This window comes from Xenopus laevis, chromosome 1L, assembly GCF_017654675.1.
Source record: "Xenopus laevis strain J_2021 chromosome 1L, Xenopus_laevis_v10.1, whole genome shotgun sequence".
Classification (NCBI taxonomy): Eukaryota; Metazoa; Chordata; class Amphibia; order Anura; family Pipidae; genus Xenopus; species Xenopus laevis.
Genome location: NC_054371.1, coordinates 204,724,048 through 204,745,008, shown reverse-complemented (window position 1 = coordinate 204,745,008; position 20,961 = coordinate 204,724,048). Strand labels below are relative to the sequence as shown.

General features: G+C 42.1%; 1 protein-coding gene across 1 annotated transcript in view; it reads right to left on the bottom strand.

Annotated features, from left to right (window-relative positions):
* Window positions 1-15,696, bottom strand: part of LOC108718130 (A disintegrin and metalloproteinase with thrombospondin motifs 6) — a 184,017-nt gene extending 168,321 nt beyond the window's left edge. The window contains exon 1 of the mRNA XM_018265770.2: window positions 15,246-15,696. The gene's annotated coding sequence lies outside the window, so the exon portion shown is untranslated. The remainder of the gene's footprint in view (window positions 1-15,245) is intronic.
* Window positions 15,697-20,961: the final 5,265 nt, after the last annotated feature.

Below are 20,961 nucleotides of genomic sequence, written 5' to 3'. Positions count from 1 at the left end.
GTAAATACCGTTGTCCTGTGTGTGTATACATATGCATAAATGTTACATATTTTGATGTCTTTGAATTTTTACCAAACATTGTTTTCTCTTGTCTTAGGCTATTAAGGATCTACATAGAACACCCTGAGTGCTGACAACACATCTTGCATATCATAAGGTGTCTCAGAAAAGTGCTGAGTGCGATATGCAGAGTGAGTCTCATTGGCGTCTCAGGTATGTTAGATCACAGTGATGTTACTAAAGTATCAAAATTTTATTCAAATTGTTTTACAATTTTTGGATACAAATGGACTTTATTTTTCTTGGATACTTTTATTCAATCAATTATGTTTTTTTTTTAAAAGGTAAGTTTTATTTCCTTTTGAACACAAACATTCAGACACACATTACAAACAGTTGAGCAAACTGACACAAGGAAGGTACATAGTAGAAGTAGAAAACCAAAGTGGACTCTATGCATAATAGGTAGGTAGTACTTCCAGAAAGAGATGTAAAATATTTACAACACAATGGTTAAGGCCTTCTCCTGACAGGCCAGGGCTAGGGAACCCTCTATCACCACTGCTAAGAAGGGATGCTCTGACACGGCTCAATCCGGGGGGTCTGGATCCACGTCAGCCCATGGGCCCCAAATGCTGTCAAATTTCGTTAGGGCACCCCTAGATTCATACGTAAGTTTATATAGAGGTATCACACTATTAACCAGGCGTATCCAGGCACCAAGAGAGGGTGGGAGGTTGCCCATCCAGTGCATTGCTATCGTCTTCCGTGCATAGAAGAGGAGGATGCGGAAAGCAATTCTAGGGTATTTGGCTGGGACCAATTCCTCCAAGACCCCCAGTAGACAAACAGTAGGGGAGATGACCCTCGGAAACTCTAGGTTATCCGCTAAGTAGTGTACCACTCTAGTCCAGAATTCGAAGACGTGTTGGCACTCCCATATTAAATGGAAAAATTCCGCTCCCGGTTGCTGGCACCTGGGACAGTTGTCGAGAGGGACTCGGCCCATTTGTTTAAGGCGGATAGGGGTGATATATACATGGTGTAGAATTTTATACTGTATCAGCTTATCCTTGAGGGAGATAAGACCAGTGTATACATTGTCTATTGCCTCCTCCCAATCATCCTGAGTAAGACCTACAATTTTAGTAGCCCACCAGTCTTGGACAGCTCGGAATGGTTTGGGACCAGATAGGAGAAGCCGGTGGTAGAGTCTGGACACCAATTTGGAGGGGCTAGGGTCCCGGAGAATATCTTCTATAGTCAGGGAGGATTGCTGGGGGGTAAGGGAGTGAAACTGGGAGTGAAAGGCATGTCGTAACTGGAGATATTGAAATAGTAGAATAGGCGTGGGGTTGGTCTTGCATTGAAGAGCAGGGAATGTGGGGAACGTTTGCGGGTCAAGGAGGTCCTTTAGGCACTTAATTCCGTGGAGTGGCCAGAAGACAGAGTCTGGCAGGGTTCTGAGGTGAGGTAAGTGGGAGTTTCCCCACAGGGGCAAGTGGGGGGACAGTATTGGAGGCTCACAACCCAACACCTTGAGGGCTAACATCCAAGCTTTGTGAGGGGTGGTTAACGTAGTTGGTAGAGAGTTGTAGTCCTTAAGGGACCGGTATGGGAAATTGCGAAGACCCTCCCACGAGGCCACATGGAGGGCCTGCAACTGTGAGTTGGGGTTATAAGGGTCAGGGTTAAGGCACCAGTGGAGGTAATAGATTTGCGAGGCCAGGTAATATAGGTGAAAGTTAGGGAGGGCCAGGCCACCCTCATCACACGGGGCACACAGTTTAGTCAAAGCAAGTCTGGGTGCTTTATTGTTCCAAAGGAAGGGGACCATGATCTGGTTAATGCGTTTAAAGTAAGACTTCGGGAGATATATAGGTGCATTGTGGAGCAGATAAAGGAGTTTAGGAAGATAAATCATTTTAATAAGATTGACTCGGCCCCACAATGACAAGGGCAGCCTGGTCCACCGATTTAGTGTGTTGGCCATGCCTGCTCTGAGTGGGTCCAAATTAAGGGAGACATATTGTGCAATGTCAGCATGAATGGTCACACCTAAGTATTTGAACTGGTTGGCCCACTCCAGAGGAGTCTCCACTGGCAAGGATTGGGGTTGATTGGGGTCAATGGGGAACAAGACCGACTTGTCCCAATTCACCCTGAGGCCAGAGAAGGATCCAAACCGATTGACCAGGTCCAGGAGGGCAGTAAGGGAATCGTTAGGGTCGGCCAGATATATAAGAAGGTCATCAGCAAATAGAGACACTTTTTCTTGTACGGTGTCATATGTTAAGCCTCTTATTTGGGGGGAGCGTCGGATTCAATCAATTATGTTACGATTTTGGATACAAACGGATTCTAATTTTTGGATACTTTTACTTATCCAGTTTGCTTTTTTGCTTTTTTGTTTTTGGACACTTTTATTGGACTGATCACTTTTTCGTCACTACCTGATTTAGGACTGGATAAGAGTTGGTGTTTAAACGACTTATGTGTATAAAAATGTTGGTGATGTCACTGGAGAGGGGGCAGGGCATGTAGTCACACCCCCGTCCTCACTTTAAAAGAGCATTGTATGGTGTAACACAGGGCTTGATAAAGGGCCTGGTAGGCTCGAAACGTTGCCTTTTTGCATATGGGCTAAATAAATTCTCATCTTTGAACACAACTACAACTAGATTCAGTGTGCTACTGGCTTTTTTCTGGATATTGATTTGACCCAGTGACAGGAGTGGGTCTCACAGTACAGCACCTGACACTACAAAAGTGTGATTTGGGGAGGTGAGCGCTCCACATAATTGAGTCTATGGCCACCTTTATGGGCAGATTTATCAAGGGTCGAATTTCGAATTCAAAAACTCCCATGAACTCTAAATTCAACCAATCTAAATCGGGTGAATAGGATGACTTGAGGGGCCACATAGGCCATAACTGTCCCATGTGGTCCCCCTTCAAGTCGCTGACTAACTCAGAGTTAGAGAGCTGAAAAGCAGGAAGTAGTGTTCTGTTCTGTTATATTAGACATCCAGTAACTCCAGTCTTTATACATTACATGTTTGCATAACTATATATGAAACATTTTTGATTTTGCAGAGCCTATCTATTTATACAGTTTTTATTTTTACACTGAACTGTTCCCTCAAAGGGCCAGCGTATGATAAATCTCAAAAATCTAATTTGAATTTTTTAAAAAAAACCTCAAATCTAATTTCAACAATTCCCTAGTCGAATTTGACAGTTTTGGCCATAAAAGAACTCGAAAATTCGAATTCCAAATTCAAATTTTCAATTCAACTCTTGATAAATCTGCCTCTTTTCCAAAGGAAAGGCAATTTTTGGGTATTCTCAAATTTCAATATGCAAATTGTTTCAGCTAAATATATCAAAGGATTTGGTCCATCCACACTGAAAGAAAAACTCCCAATCCTTTTATACTGTTAAGAAAAGAAATGTGGAATTCTTTTTGTAATAAGGACCTATGGGAAGCAACCTAACATTACTGTATTAATGGGGACCTCCCAATTACCCCACTTGTTTGTTTTTTATGGACCCTGCTTATCTTGTCTTAAAGAAGAAGGAAAGCTACAGAGGCAGATTATTGGCAACAGATTAGCCGCAATAGTGCAAGTTAGAATGCTATATTCTGTAGAAAGAGTAAACAGCTGTAGAAGCTCTACCTGGTTGTTTAGGATAGCAGCTGCCATATTAGCTTGGTGTGACATCACTTTCAGATGAGTCCCTCCCTGCTCACTCATAGCTCAGGGCTCAGATTTCAGCAGGGAGGGGAAACAGGGAGGAGGAGGAGCAAACTGAGCATTCTCAAGCCGTGCACTGGAGGTTTGAGCTAAAAACAGTAAGTCTGATACAGAAGTCCATGTATACACAAAAGAAGGAAAGAAATGTAAAGTTTCTTTTGACAGAATACTCAAAGCAGCATTACCTTGAGGGTTTACAGCAGGCCCGGACTGGCAATCTGTGGGTTCTGGCAAATGCCAGAGGGGCTGCTATAAGGTGCCATAGAAAGTCACTATTTATTGGGCTGGTGAGGGCTGGGTGGGCCTCTGTGTGGGCTGATTGGGCCTCTGTGTACCTGAAATGCCAGGGCCTATTTTAATTATCAGTCCGGACCTGGTTTACAGGTATATTTATATAGATCTTTCTGATAAAGCTTACTTCGTTTTAACCTTTCCTTCTCCTTTAGGACAGCTATACTGAAGGAGCATTGTTAAGCCTGCACATTGAAATTTCTCTAGTGGTGTGAATGATGTGAGCAAGAGGAGGAGAGGTTGCCTTATATGATTCCCCCACATCCATGCCAAACAGAACCAGAGCCACAGGCTGAATAAAGAGCTGGTAGCCACAGAGGGAGGTTAAATCTTTATTCCCTTACACATACTTGGATGTTACACTGCTCCCTTCCATGATATTAATGCAAAGTACTAGAAAACTTAAATTATGATGGTAGACTGTCAAGGTTGGGTTTATTTTCTCTGGAAAAAAGGCGCTTGCGAGGGGACATGATTACACTTTACAAATAAATTAGAGGACATTATAGACAAATAGCAGGGGACCGTTTTACCCATAAAGTGGATCACTGTACCAGAGGCCACCCCTTTAGACTAGAAGAAGAGAACTTTCATTTGAAGCAACGTAGGTGGTTCTTCACATTGAGGTGAGTGAGGTTGTGGAATTCACCGCTGGGTTATGCTGTGATGTCTGATTCTGTTAATGCCTTTAAAAGTGGCTTGGATGGTTTCTTGGACAGACATAATATCAAAGGCTATTGTGATCCTAAACTCTATAGTTAGTATAGATATCGGTATATAGAATTAATGCAAAGGTATGGAGGGGTGTGTGTATGGATGCTGGGTTTTTATTTGGAGGGGTTGAACTTTGGACGTTGTCTTTTTTCCACCTGATTTAACTGTAACTATGTACTATGTGGAAGTATATAAAAATAACAGATTTTCTGTTTGCCTAAGGGTTGACTGGTAACTCATAGAACACATTTTTCATTTTTTTTTTACATTTTCTGGACCACAGGCAGCTTTGTACTGTACTTACTAAATGGAAAAAAATAGTTAGTGCCAGTAGAGGTCACCGCTGGCAGACGTGCACAGGAAGGTATTTTTAAGGTCCGACAAGTTGCAACACGATACTCTGAAAGAATTTTAAAGCCCATCAAAATGTATGAGCCTTACACTGAAGGTGTGAATGGGTTAATGAGCAACAGAGATTTACTGGGAAGACAACCCCTTGGTTGGTATTTGTCTCAGTTGAACACAAAGTGGAATAAACAAAAGGTGAAAGAGGGTCATGTTTGAATCTCGGGGGGGGGGGGAAAGAAAAAAAGAAAGGATTCCCTTTTCAAAAAAAAATGCAAGAAGGACAACACCTGTTCTCATAAAGGTCGGTGTCCACATCTGTATGCATTTTAGCTTTTCGCCTTCAAGGTAAATAGGGCTTAACAGCCCCCAGTGTATAAGTACAGTAAACCATTGCCGAGCCAGTGGTGTCCTCATTCCCCAGACATGTGTCTACTGCAATGCTTCTGTTTTGATTAAAAAAAAAAAATCTGAACCCAATGCATATTTTTCTCTTTTCCCTTGCATAGTAAATATTGGAAACAGATTCTTGACCAAGCTCCCCCCTCTCAGACGGCTGCCAAAAGGGAAGTCTGGGGAAGCACTCAACTAGAATGAATATTTAGAAGTGGAACACTGTTCTGGAAAAGGACAGGAGAAAGCTAAAGTGGCCAGATACTACATTATAATTGTAAGGATAATGGGAAACACAAGAACCAGATGGGCTTTCTGCTCCCTAAACCTGATGCATTATGCCAACATCTGAATTACTGCCAGTAACATTAATTAATGGGTGTGACTGAGCTAAGTGGAAGAATCTGTTCAACTATTTTTACAGTAATTGTGCCTCAAGGGGCAGGGATGTCCAACAATGTAGTCCTCGAGATATTGCAGAACTACAAATATAAGTCCTCTGCTTCCCCCAGGGCTGTGGCCATCCTTAGAGTAGCCAGAGTGCAGTTAGTGCCCTTGGTAGCCAGAGTGCAGTTAGTGCCCTTGGATAACTAGAAAGGAGCATTAAAACATTTATACACTATATACAAAGCGGACAATGTAATAACATTTTGCTATAGGTCTAGACTAAGCTTTAGCAACCAAGGTAGCATTTACTGGTCAACGGTTTGAAAGCAAACATCGGAATGGTTGCTATGGGTCACTAGACTAGAACGGACCTAATTCCTTTTGTTTTTGTTTTTTAACAGAATTTAATATTTGAAAATAATACTTTAAAGGAGAATTCGACTGTTTTCCAAAAAAAAAACCTAACCCTCCAACCCATGTAGACCCCCCCCTCCCTCACCCCCCCCAGCCTAGCTGCCCCCCAGGGAAATGCCCCTAATTTTATACTTACCCCTTGGTGCAGATTCAGGCATCGGAGTTCAATGCAGCCATCTTCCAGGTCTTCATGTCTTCTTCAAACTCTTCGGCAATTACGTTATTTCGGCACATAGTGCAGTTGTCGCAAACTGGTAAATTGCTCCAACTGCGTGTGCAGCTTCGCTTCCACTAAGCTTACTGAAGACCAGGAAGATGGCTGCGGTGAACTCTGATGCCTGAATCTGCACCGAGGTGTAAGTTAGGGGCATTTCCCCGGGGGGGGCAGGGTTTTTTTTGGTAAATGGTTGAATTCTCCTTTAAGGGAGTTATTTATTAAGTTTTGAGTTGTGTTTTCCATGGAAATTTGAGATTTCAAGGTGTTTTTTTTTTTTGGTCAAAACTCACATTTTCAAGTTAAAAAAACCTGAATAATTAGATTTAAAAAAAAAAACTTGAAAAATTAGATTGAAAAAACGTAACAAACCAAAAAATACTTCAGGTAAAACCTAAGGTCATGTAGGAGTCAATGGCAGAGGTCCATTGAATCATTTGAAGATGTTAATAGCATGCATGATGTTTGAGTTTTTTGCAGAGGGTTTGAAAACTAAAATAATTTGAGCGATTCGCATTTTTATTTTTTCGCCAAAAACTCAATCATTTCAAGTTTCCGGGTTTTGCAACTCGACCTTGCTCGAGTTTTTTCTTAAATAAGAAACCATTCGAGTTGTGAGTTAGAGGTAGCAAGACTTAGTTAGTCTTAGCTAAGACTTACATATATGGGTGACTAACCTCATAAAACTATATATAAGTGCAAATGTTTTTTTAAAGATTTTTTATTTACAAAATAAATGGTATTATACTATGGGATTTTTGTATCCTTCTGTTGGAGTCTAAGGGTAGAACTTGACGAGCGATTTTGTCGCGATCCGCATCCGACAGTCGGATCGCGTCGGATCAACGCTGTGACACCATGCGACAATTCTATCTCTTGCCTTATTTTTGTCGCATGCGACAATTCGCATGCGTTTTGTCGGATCGCAACAAAATCGCTCGTCGAGTCCTACCCTAAAGGTGCACTGTGAAGAAAGGGAGACACCTTTTGAATGCTAAGTGCAATATCTCTAAAAACTGTCTTGTAAGTAGGCATTTTGGCCAAACTGTTGAAGGTTTTCGGAATAAGCATTTGTGCACCATTGGAAGGTTTAAAGGAGAAGGAAAGTCTGTTTGCACTTGGGGGTGCCAAATGGCACCCCAAGTGATTGTATTGACTTACCTGAAACCCCAGGACGGTGCTCCCATCAGCAGAAAACTGTACCGGCCCAGGGTTTTTCTAGCGAGCACCAGAGAGCGATTTTCTTCTTCAAATTTCCCTGGTCAATTGCATGCGCAGTAGAACGAAATAGCCGACTTTTTAGTTAAAGTTCAGCTTTTCCTTCTACTGTGCATGCGCAACCGCACAAAGAAAGAGGAAGCAGGAAGAAGATCTATCCGTGGTGCTCACTGGTATAACCCCCGGGCTGGTGCAGTTTTCTGCTGATAGGAGCACCGGCCCGGGGTTTCAGGTAAGTTAATACAATTACTTGGGGGTGACTAACATTTGACACCCCCAAGTGCAAACAGACTTTTCTTCTCCTTTAAAAAGGAACATGCACAACAAGAGTATTTTGCCTAACACAAAGCCCAAATATATACACACAATGTCTAGAGGTTGACCACTTTTTCCAACTATATATGAATTATGGTCTCATGGGGCCCCTATACCTCCTGGGGCCCCTATACCTCCTGGGCCCCCCTGCAGGGTCTTCTTCCTTGTTACGCCCCTCCCTGAATCTTTTAAACCTATATCACCAGAACCTTTGCTCCTTTTTCTTTTTTTTTTTTGCAACACTTGCTATAAGTGCTTGCATGGGTTTCCTACTGGTATTCTGGTTTGTTGCTCCCAGACTCCAAAGTCATACAAGAAGGTTAACTGGCTTGAGTGTGTGAACATAGGGACCTTAAGGTGGCCATAGATGCAAAGATCCGCTCGTTTGGCCACATCGCCAAACGAGCGGATCTTTCCCCGATATGCCATTAACAAACATGGATATATCAGGGGTAATCTGATTGTTCGGCAGTATGGCTGAACAATCCGATTACGGTGGGCTCCGTCAGGATCGGTCGGGTCAAAATCAAACCTGAACGATCGACCAAACGAGCGATCTCCACCGGACGAAAGATGTCTGCACACGCCACACAAGATCTGAAAATCGTACGAATCCTCGATTCGTACGATAGGATCTGTGTGTCTATGGCCACCTTTAGACTTTAAGCTCCACTGTAGAGGTTGATAAATCATGAACAATATCTGTAAAGTCCTGTGTAAACGTGTTGATGCAATTGAAAGGATAATAATGCTAAACTATGGAAGGTAGGCTGCAATCCACAAACAGGAGTTATACAGAGGGAAACTATTACCAACTTATGAAATTTTGGTCTTCAGAAACTAGTAGAGAGAATCATAGCTGCTTCCTTTTACAGTATAATTATGTATGCAGTCAGTGAAGCAAAACACATTATAAGCTTGCACATTTTTTGCTGAAAACATAAAAACCTTTTTATGATGGTTTGTCTTTGCGCATAACATAACATTTATTTACACTAAAATTCTTTTGCAGATTAGAAACAGCCTTTTTTATTCTTGTTTCTAGTTATACAATGACCTATTCCTAGCAACTTTGCAATTGGTTGTCATTATTTTTTAATCATTTTTTAATCTGACACTTTCCAGCTGTTAAATGGAGATTACTGACTACTGACCCAAGCAGCTAAAAACTATTGCCCTGTGAAGCTACAATCTTATTGTTTCTATGCAGACCCTCCTCTTTTCATATTCCCATCTCTCATGTAAACCACTGCCTGGTTGTTGGCTAAATAATATATCTTATATTTCTATGCAGACCCTCCTCTTTTCATATTCCCATCTCTCATGTAAACCACTGCCTGGTTGTTGGCTAAATAATACCCTATCAACCCGATAGCTGCTCAAATACCAAACTGGAGAGCTGCTGAACAAAAACAATTAAATAACTGAAAATCCAAAAGTTAATGTAAAGGAAAACACCCCTTTTCCTGAGGCTTTGGAAAGTGATGGTGCTCAGTTAGAATTTTTTATGCTTTGAGCACAAATCCGAAATACAAACAAAAAGAGATTCACCAAGCTCACTCACATAGCACTACTGACCCGACAGCAAGAGTTTTGTTCACCCAGCTCGGCTTTTTAGGATGCAAGGATTCCCTAAAGAAGCCTAAGGCAGCCCTGAACTACTGACAAGGCCTGCTTCCTAAAGGAGTCTTCCAATAGGATTCAATTGTCATTCAAATTGGTCAGCAGATAGCAGACAATCCAAATCTATGAACCGAAACATTTTTAACACCCGAATGAAGAAAAATGATCTACTGTACCAAAATAAATGACCACAATCAACTGGAATTTACAATAGAAAAAATCTGATCAAAAATGAAAAAAAAAAAAATGGTGCGAGTGCAGTGATCGGCAACCAGTGACTCACATGCAAAATGCTGCTCTCCAACCCCTTAGATATTGATCTCAGTGGCTTCAAAGCAGGTGCATATTTTTGAATTCCGGGCTTAGAGGTATGTTTTAATTGCATAAAAACTAGGTGTACTGCCAAGGAGAGACTCCTACAGTCTGCCAGTCCACATAGGGGGATACCAAATTACCAATCACATACCTTATTTGCGTCCCTGAACATTCTTCATGCTTGTGTTGCTCACCATCTTTTCTTACATTTGAATGTGGCTCACGGTTAAAAAAAAGTTGGGACCTCTGTGCTAGTATATGGGGCATTCCGACAGGTCTCCCCGATTGGCCTTAGGCCAAAAATCGGCCAGATATCGATTGGACAGGTTTGATTTTTTTGCCAATCAAGGACCACATCGGCTAGTTGCGGTCCTCCTCCAGTCTGTGCCCATTTCCTTTGTTGTCTGATCGTTTGGCCCTAGGGCAGAATGATCGGATTAACCCAATATCACACTGCCTTTGATGGGCATATCCGGTTAAGATCTGCTCGTTTGGCGACCTTGCAAAACAAGCGGATTTTATTGTGTATGGCCACCTTAAGACTTCATTTCAAAATCTCTTTATTTATATCTAGTCTTAAACAATTTTTCATTTCTGTACAGGCACTAAGAAGGGCATGATAAATGAGACAGAGAATCAGAATTCACCACAGGCATTTTTAGATATCTCCCAGGTTTACATAGTGGACCTCTTCCAGCCTCCAACAAAAAAAATCTCTCTTGCTCTTTACTTTCCACCCACCCTTGGTTATAATAAATAAAACAGTTACTGGTTAGGGCCAAATGTGTCAATGGTGCAGGCTTAGCAGCAGCCAGTGAGCTCTTGGCGCACAGATTTTTTTACAATACAATTTTTTCCAGTCTGCACCTAGCAGGGAAACATTAATTAAATTCCCCATGCCTTGTTCTCACCTCATCCACCAATACAAATGAACTATAATGAGGAAGAACTAGAGACCTTAAGGTTAAGTCTGTGGCCAGCAGAAATAAGAAAATAGCACAGTTTCTTTTGACAGGCTTGAGTTCCATAAATATACATATTACAAATTTTCTTTTTAAGAATCGTGTGTAAGTGTTGGTTTTTTAGGTAGATCTTCAGTCTGAATTTACGTCATCAAAGTATCTTTTCTTGTTTTACAGCAGTTCTGCACAGCTTACTACAGGAAGGTCACCATACATAATATTAGTCAAAAGGGGCCATAGAATCGAGAAATAATTACGTTGTACATTCATAATGCCCTAAAATAACCTGAGATCAGGTTTCCCTTGGAAGGCTGCAATTCGCCCGTGGCATAAGAGTTGAGCAACTGTTGCTTTCTCTGGGCTTGCATGGACCAATCTGTTGGTGGACCTGCTCAGCCCCACACTTAATGAATAAATCATGAATAACTTGACCATATATATGGATTTGCCAAAATTCACTGATCAGATTATTTGGGCAGATTGGGGCTGAACATAGTTTGTAAAGGTGATGTTGCAAAAATCTAGGTGCTGTGGGACAAGAAGCTCGGACAATTGAAGATGGGGGGTTGCTGTATGTAGGAAGACCTTTCCTGTACACCCTGGTCTTCAGGGACTGTTTAGACTGGTGCACAGTACAGTGGGATTGGCACCCTCTAAACTGGGGGTCCCCAACCTCTTCTACTGGTGAGCCACATTTAAATGTAAAAAGAGTTGGGGAGCAACACCAGAATGAAAATATTTCCAGGGGGTGCCAAATAAGGGCTGTGGTTGGCTATTTAGTAGCCCCTATGTGGACTGAATAGCAGAATACAGGAGGTTCTGTTTGGCAGTACACCTGTTTTATAAGCAATAAAAATGTGTCTCCAAGCAAAGAATTTGAAAATAAGCGATTTGACGCCACAGGGAGCAACATCCAAGTGGTTGGTGAGCAACACATTGCTCACGAGCCACAGGTTGGGGATCACTGCAAACTATAGGTAAAGGAGAAAATGCAGCAGTACATGCTAGAGTCCTGCACTGGGTCGGGTACCCATGGAATACCTGCAAAGCGGTTGTGTTTTGGTCAGAAAATCCCTGATCCCCTGACTCTGTGGGTAATCCGCGGGTAACCGCCTGGCTAGCCGGCTAAGGTGCAGAACTTGGCCCACTCACCCTCCCTAGTGTTTTAGGCAATGTCCTCTGTGGCTGAATCAGTCACTTTCAGTCTACAGTGACTTCACTTCTGGTCGGAAGGTAAGTTTCACTGTATATGGTTAAGGTCATGTAGTGGCTCTGGGTAGGGGGGATGAGTTGGGTGGTGGGTGTGGGTCAGGGTAGTGGGTCCTTCTGATTGGACCTGTGCAAGACTCTAGCACACAATGTTGCACCACTGCAAATAAAATTGCAAGGGCTTGTGTGCTGCTTAAAACTGCCAAGTGTGCTGGTGAATTTTCTCCCTTACAGAAAGTTTTTTAGCCCAGAGCCATCAACCATTAGAATTTTTGGGGACTTGGTAGTTGCAATTAAAGGATATAAAAGAGCAATATGGAGACAACTGAAGGCAGTCAAAGAGTGCTAACTACAGCAGAATGACCACCAGTTGAAAGTCCTATGGGAGCCTCTTAAAGTCGATTTATCTATCGTCATTTATTTATACTATGCCAGCAAATTACACAGTGCTTTGCAATACTATAACTACAAACAGGGGCTTACAATAAGAACAATTACACACTACAACAGGAGAGTTAGAAATTACAATTTTGACAAATAGGGATGGCAGCTAAAAACAATGGATGGTCAGAATTTTTTCCAGAAAAGGCACTCACCCTAACTACACCCCTGGTCCCATCACTACTAAAGATGTTCTGCCAACCATGATCCGATAACATATCAGCTGCTCAGAATGAACAATCGAGGGCTCCACACATGGAATGAATTAGCCAGCTGTCTTGCTCTGCCTCACCAGCTTACACTGTGTGTCTGCACAAACCCATTACATCTGCGAGCACAACAAAATTCAAGACGAGCATTAACTTGAAACAGGAGGACATAAAGGTCTGTAGAATGCACCCAGTGCAAAAAGTGCTCCTGAACAAATATAAGTGCACCCACCATGCAGCCAACAATGAAAACCCGATGGAACGCTGGGAGGAGAATGGATCTCCTGTGGAGCAGAATTCCAGTATGTAAAATCATGTCACTATGTACCCACTGAAAAATGTAAAAACTTGTATCTTGTGTCAAACCTAAGAATTTTAATCACTGTTTAAGTTACTCCTGGAGAAAACTGTCCAAAATAAGCAATGATGACCTTAAACTACATCACCGGAAAAGTTATTTTAAAAAGTTCTTTCTAGGAAAAAAAAGTCCACCTCATCCAGTGCTCCTCCCTATGTTTAGGAATTAACCCTTAGTTACACAATGCTAACCCCACGTATACATATATATTACTATTCTTTTTATGGGAGTGTATGGTTTCACCGATGGGGCTTCTGAAGTGAATCTGAACTTTAAAATGGATTTGAAAGCACTTAGTCTTGGACACTTAGGACAAACTTTTTTTTTGCCAGCCTTCAAGAAGAGATGATTATTCACGTCGGCAGCATACTACTACTATGCACATTTCTGCAACGATGTATGCAGAGATAAAATTGTTAAATGCCCCACATACTCAGTCATTCCTTAAACACCCACTTTTTCCCCCCTTAAAGGGGGGGGGGTGGAACTGCAGCTGCAGACCAAAAGGGTCTACCTGAGCTCCAGCTGATCTTGCAGTTACTATCCATCAGCAGCGTTAAATCTATTTGGATAAAACGTGTGTGACCCAGACAGCTGGCACTTGTCCAACTGCGCTACACCAGCAGCTCACATAATAACAATTCCTCTGCTTTACCAAGTAAAGTACAAACTTGGACAACATCAGTGAATCCTAACACTTAGAAGAAATATGATATCAGGGGGATAATGCATTAACTGAGGATTAGGTTAGTGCATACAGTCATTGTAGCAGTTTGGTAGATGGCAGCATGCCGACTGGCCCCTGTCGTCAGACTTACACCTTTTAAACAGAACACTAGCGATATCATGGCTTTTGTAATAACACCAGAACTACCTTTTGCTGTGCATCCCACCATTTTTCTCCCATGCAGCAACTTGTACAAAATTAAGGGCTGCACTTTCACATAACCCTTCTAGAAATAAACTATAAGTGAATCTTCCAGCACCCTTAAAGAATGAGCATGAGAAAATCTGGATCTCAGGGCAAAGATAGCTCCAGTTATGGCAAAACTACGACTCCCAGCATCCCCTGCAAATGCTGAGAGTTGTGCTTCAGCAGCAGCTGGAGAATAAGCGCTTGCACACATCTACTGTAAAGCACAAATGCCTGCCGATATGAGACAAGGTTGTTAGGAGTCTGAAAAACTCCAAATGGGCAGAAGGAAATCAAAAACACACGCTTACATCTCTTTGATTAGCCTATTAAGAGCTTAACATATCCTAAAGCATCAGACTGAAGCAACACATTAATGCTGCCCCTCTGAGTCCAGACAGAAACTATGCACTTGTCTGACTCTCAAGCAGACTTTTTTTTTTTATATGAAGCAGAAACGCTGGCTTTTATTCCGCTTGCAAGGCACGAATAAACTTTCTCTGCTATCACTGAACCGCCTCTGAGATTGCAAGCCCACGGGGACCTATAGGTTCCTATAAATCCTTTAAAGAGTCATTATACTGACCAATCTAAAAACAATAAATATCTTTTCGTTGTACGCTCTAGTCTGGCTCAGTAAATCATGTCTGAGAGATGCTTCGTTTGCAAGTTACTAATGGGAGGGTAAAAAATAAGTAACGTTTTTTTTATTTTTTTATTTCATCCTTCCTATAAATATTACGCCTCTGGGGGCGCTGTTTCAGGGAAATCTATGGGCAGCTCTTGTATAGGATGTATTATGTCATGTCCCAAAAAGAATACACAGAAGACTTAAGATTGCATTTCTAGGATAATAAAGCAAATTCAATTTAAAAAAAAAAAGAAAAGGACAGTCATTTGTAAGGCATCAGATATTTCAAGGCTATTTTAGCATTAAGTTTACACTGGTTATGTAAAATGACAGCAGCAGCAGTGACAGATAAGGAAAAGCAATGGACAAGAATTAAAGCCCAAATATTATGGTCACATGACTAGCCCCTTATCAGAAAATGCCTCTCTCTCCAGGGAAATGAGGCTGTTGCAGATGATGCAGATTACCCATGAGCCAGGGCCAGGCACAAGACATGGCACAGCAGGTTATAGACATACAAAAAGGATGTTCTTACCGTTCTTCTCATGGTGAGACACAGCAGATCCCATTCACTGGGCTCCCCCTGTGCAAAGAGCAGCCTTATTCCCCGGCAGCATCCAGCCTTGTCCTGGTGCCATCATGCTAGACACTTTTAAAATGAGCACTAAGGGGGTTGGAAAGAAATCTAAAAAGGTGAGAGCAATTGCATTGTTACAATAATTCAAATTCTTATAATTGCTATTTGGTTGTGTGTGTGGGCTTGGGGCTGCCCTGGCTTCCTATGAGCAGCTTTTAGTGCAAGTGTATGGAGCTGGAGTGCAGGAGAGGCAGCAGAGTTGCGCTGGAGCAGCCAGTCATAGCTCGGCCCGTCGCCAAGTTTTAGTTCAGCTCAGTTTTTGGCAGCTCAAGTCACAGAGGCGGGCAGGCTAACCTACGTCACCGGGGAGGGGGGGTGCGCCTGCGCGTAGCATCACGTGGAGGGGGATGGGTGGAGAGGGGTACAGTCAGGGGAGTCTATATACCGAGTCGCATGGAGAGGTACGGGCGTGAGAGGACCCTGCGTGTGCAGTGGTACAGCCCTGTCTCCCTCGGCCGCCTCTTGCTTGATAATTAGCGTGCAAGTACCTCAGTCTCAGTGCGCGTTCAGAAGTTGCGCTCGCGTTGGGCCCTCGGATACTAGCGGGGGGGGCACATACATTAAAGAACTGGAAAGGCCCAGTGAGGATGTGTCAGATACTCAATAATAGACGTTTACAGTGGCGTAACTTAACTTTTTTTTAGGCCCCCCCTCCCTTCATCCTTTTCTTAAATTTTTAATGATTCTTTGTGTCAGGCAGTGCCTAGTGGGCCCCCAGGGGGTCGCAGGGTTTGCTCTTACTCTAGTTTGACCCGTGCAGCAGTTTTGTGTAACCTGTGCAGCCGGTGCTGTAACTAGATGTGACTGGGCCCTACAGCATGTCTACAGGCTGCCCCGTTGTATTATATTTATTGAGATTGTATATGAAGGAGGGCCTTATAGGGCCCCTATACCTCCTGGGGCCCCCTGCAGTTGCAGGGTCTTCTTAAGGGCAGAGACACACTGGCAGAGTCATTCCCCTTGCAAAGGGGGTTTGAGTTCTAGCTGAGGAGCCCCACTTGGAATTGAGATTCCATGAAGCAGGGATGCTGCACACAGGGGAGTAACTACAGATTAGGGCAGAGACACTTGGGCAGATTAGTGGGGGGTTGTTGCCCAGCGGGGGGCGACTAATCTCCCCAAACTGAAAAATCGCCGGCGGGGTGGCACTCGGAACGCTTAAAAGTTTCCTCATGAGGAAATTTGGAAAACGAAGCGATCCGAGTGCCATCCCGCCGGCGATTCTCATTCTAGCCGACGGGAAGGCAGTTCGGGGAGATTAGTCGCCCCGAAGAAGAGGAGATTTGTCGCCTGGCGACTAATCTGCCCAAGTGTCTCTGCTCTAATCTGTAGTTACTACCCTGTGTGCAGCATTCCTGCTTCATGGAATCTCAATTCCAAGTGGGGCTCCTCAGCTTGAACTCAAATCCCCTTTGAAGGCTGCAAGGGGAATGATGGGAGTAGTAGTTTAACATCAGCTTAAGGTTGGACAGCCTGCCAGGGGGCCCCCCTTCCTCTGTAACTCCAGCCCTGCCTGTTCTGGAGACTGGTACGGGTACATGCTCCAGGTTTCATCTGTCTGCCTCTATGTATAACAGCAGTGCCGTAATATTAAAATATAGCCTTACTGCACTGTCTGGCTTCTCATGGGGCATGATGTAAGAATAGATCTTGGGCGACCTTTCCCGGGGAGAAAAAGTCTAAAAAAAAATCTATGGGCTCTTTGAATGCATTTGTGCTTATTTCATCTAATAAGAATAAAATGTGCCTGACCATACAGAGCACTGCTGAGAGTTATTTAGAAAGGTAAGCAAAATAGTTACAGGCGCCCACTGAAAATGTGCCTTTAATGCAGTTTTTCAGGGGGTATAAAACGGAACTGTTTGAATTACATTTATCTCTGCTGGGGAACACTGAGGACAGCAAAGAATTAGAATCAAACACTTGTGTAAGGTTAATGTCATACGTGGCGTTGATCAGCAGGCCAAGGGATATATTTATCAAAGAGGTCGCCACAGTCCTCTAAAATGAAATTTCGCCACTCTCCATTTATTATCTATGGGATTTTTAAAAGAGTATTTATCAATGGGTGAAAGTTCATCCTTTGATAAATACGCCTTTCAAAATCAAAAAAAATGAATGGAGAGTGGCGAAATTTCACCCGAGGACTATGGTGAACTCTAACTTCACTTTTTGATAAATATACCCCCAAGACTCAGCCCCTAAGGGCCAGGGCACATGGAGTGTTGGTTCAAGTGCTCTCAGCCTGCGCCTCTTCTGCAGGTGGAGAGAATCTAAACCTCTCTTTTCCACATCTCTGTATCTGCACCCTTCCATTAGTGCAGGATGGGAGATTAGCCCCTCGCTCCACTGTGTACCTGCCCTCAGGCAGAAGCTGTACTTTTCATTGCAGATACAAGGAGCTGAAGAAGGGAGAGAAATCACTTCTTCCACTTGCATTTAAAATGCAGGCTAAAAGCAATAGAGCCAACACTCCGTGGACCCTTGCCCTAACAGCTTGCTGATGTGATTGTACCCAGAACCACTGTGTTACCCTGGGGGGAATTGCTACAGGTGCAGGCACATAAGAAAGCTTTTAGGCGCATAGGGGCTGATTCTTGGCCTGCGTATATCCTCAGGTCAAGAATCCACTGTGTGTGACAATGTCTTAAAGGAGAAGAAAAGCTACCAAGGTAGTTTATTGCCAATAGATTAGCGACAATAGAGCAAGCTATAACACTATATTTATTCTGTAGAATGCTTTACCATACCTGAGTAAACAGCTCTAGAAACTCTCTCTGTTTGTTTAGGATACAGCTGCCATATTAGTTTGCTGTGACATCACTTCCTGCCTGAGTCCCTTCCTGCTCTTTCATAGCCCTTGGCTCAGATTACAGCTGGCAGAGAGGAGCAAACTGAGCATGCTCAAGCCTGTGCTTTGAGCTTAAAACAGGAAATCTGATAAGAAGTCCATGTATACACAAATGATGTAAAGAAATGCTGTGTTTCTTTTGACAAAGGACTCAGAGCAGCATTACTTTGAGGGTGTACTGGTATATTTATATAGACCTTTCTGATAAAGCTTACTTATTTTTAACCGTTTAAGGTGGCCATACACTGCTCGACAGCTGTGGTATCTGACAAATTGCTGAATGGACAGATACTGTCTGAGAAGCCATAGACGATATGGCTGCCTTCCTGTTGTTCCGTTCATTAAAACTGGAATTAGGGGTGGTCATGTGCCCAGAGCACAGTTGGGAGGGGGTACACAGTTCCATGTGGGTGGGAAGGAGAAAACATTTTTACTTCCTTGTTTTGTGACAAAAAATCATGTGATTTCCATCCCGTCCGTAATTTGCATATGCAAATTCAGATTTGGTTCGGCCGGGCAGAAGGATTCGGCAGAATCCTGGATTCAGTGCATCCCTAGTGGGCCGTCATGACAAGTAGAAGTGCCTTGGGCATATTTACATTTTCAAACCTGGCAATTAATGGTGTTTTCTTGGTATGAGTATGACGAGCTTAAGGGGAAGATTTATCAAGGGTTGAATTGAAAATTAGAATTTTCGAGTTTTTTTATGGTCAAAACTGTCAAATTTGATTAGGGAGTTATTCAAATTTAATTTGAGTTTTTAAAAAAAAATTAGATTTTTGAGATTTATCATATTCTTGCCCTTTAAGAACTTGAATTTGACTATTTGCCACCTAAAACCTGCCATATTGCTGTTTAAGTTGTTAGGAGAGGTCCAGGAATAAATTTGGAGTTTTTTGCAGCCTTCATGACAAACTTGAATCGAGTTTTTAAAATTCAAATCAAACTCGATTCGAGTTTTTGGATCAATTACATCCGAGCTTAAAAAATTCAGTTTGTTTTTTAGAACCACTGGAAAGTCTCTTTCTTTGTGTCTCAAGTAAAGGTCAGAGTCGCTCCTGTGTAGAGCACTGCATACAGTCTCAGCCGTACCACAGATATCAATACTCAGGTTTCATCAAGGTATGACAACATCTGCTTTCTTTAATTGCAACATATTCTAAACCTCTGTATAGTTTAGTAATGTAACATCAGTGCCAGTGCTTTGATTAGATTCCAGCAAATCTTTAACAAATATTGCCAAGCTACAATACTGAGACTTGGCAGTGAGAAGGGTTTGTTGTGTGTTTAATATTTTGATCCAAGCCCCAAAGAAAAAGTTTGTATTTTTTACCATTATTTTGGTACACTAGACACAACTTTGTACAGGTTATCCAGAAAGCTCTGAATTACGGAAAGGCCGTCTCCCATAGACTCCGTTTTATCCAAAATAATCCAAAATTTTAAAAATGATTTATTTTTTCTCTGTAATATCAAAACAGTACATTGATCCAAACTAAGATATAATTAATCCTTATTGTAAGCAAAACCAGTCTATTGAGTTTATTTTAAGGTGGTTCACATTTAAGGTAACTTTTATTATGTTATAGAATGGCCAATTCTAAGCAACTTTTCAGTTGGTTTTCATTGTTTATTTTTTTTTATAGTTATTTGCCTTTACACCGGTTCCTGGGCCAAAAAAGGTTGGGGACTGCTGCTCTATATCGTACTAACAGTTATCACAAAGGTGAATAACCCCTTTAATATTTAAATGATTTTCCAGTAGACTTAAGGTAAGGTATGAAGATCCAAATTACGGAAAGATTCATTATCCAGAAAACCCCAGGTCCCGAGCATTCTGGATAACAGGTCCCATACCTGTAAATCTTTGCTACCAGCTCATTGGCGTTAATGGACATAAGAAATATCTAGATGTGATCAACATTCATATCTTTATCCGCCACTGATTTCAAATGTACCTGTTCACCCAGTGTAAAGTTCTTATCTAGAGAATGAAGCATGCAGATCATCCTAATTTAAGTAACCAATTGCTGGATGATGTATATATAGTGAATAAAGTACCCCCTCTTGTAAAATATAAGGATATTATAAGTTACCGAGGAGTTTCATGACCATATAAAAGTACGAGGCCGAAGGCCGAGTGTTTTTATACAGGTCATGGAACTCCGAGGTAACTTCTAATATCCTCATATTTTGCAACTGGGGCTACTTTATTTATTATAATACACACGTTTCAGTGAGTCATGTGACAGAAATGACATCAGAACTCACCGTTTATAACTGATGACATCAGAACTCACCGTTTATAAGGATATAATTTACAAGATATTCATAGCTTTTGTGTATTATATGGTCATGTTCACTCATAACTGCTCGGAAATCACGTGACCTCTTGCTCTGTCCTGGTTTCGTATTGACTTTAATGGTTCGGGAACCTCCATTGGCTGCAGTGCCATAAACCTTTATTTTGCTTTCCAAATGAAACTTCTAGGGAATGTAAGTACTTTTTGTGCATGATCACTTGGCATACCAGTAACAAATGTCTGGCGATGTGGGGAAAATAGCTAAAGACTTCCGTTATTTAATACATTACTGCATTACATGTGTTCTTAAAAGGTTATTGTATGCAGTTATCCATTGTAAGATCAACTTTCCCAGTAAAGAAAAGTAGCCATTGTTCAATACAAGTCACTAATGCATTGTTTGTGTGGATTCCTGTAGAATGTTGGTTGACCCATCTAATTGCAGGCCATCCTATAGTTG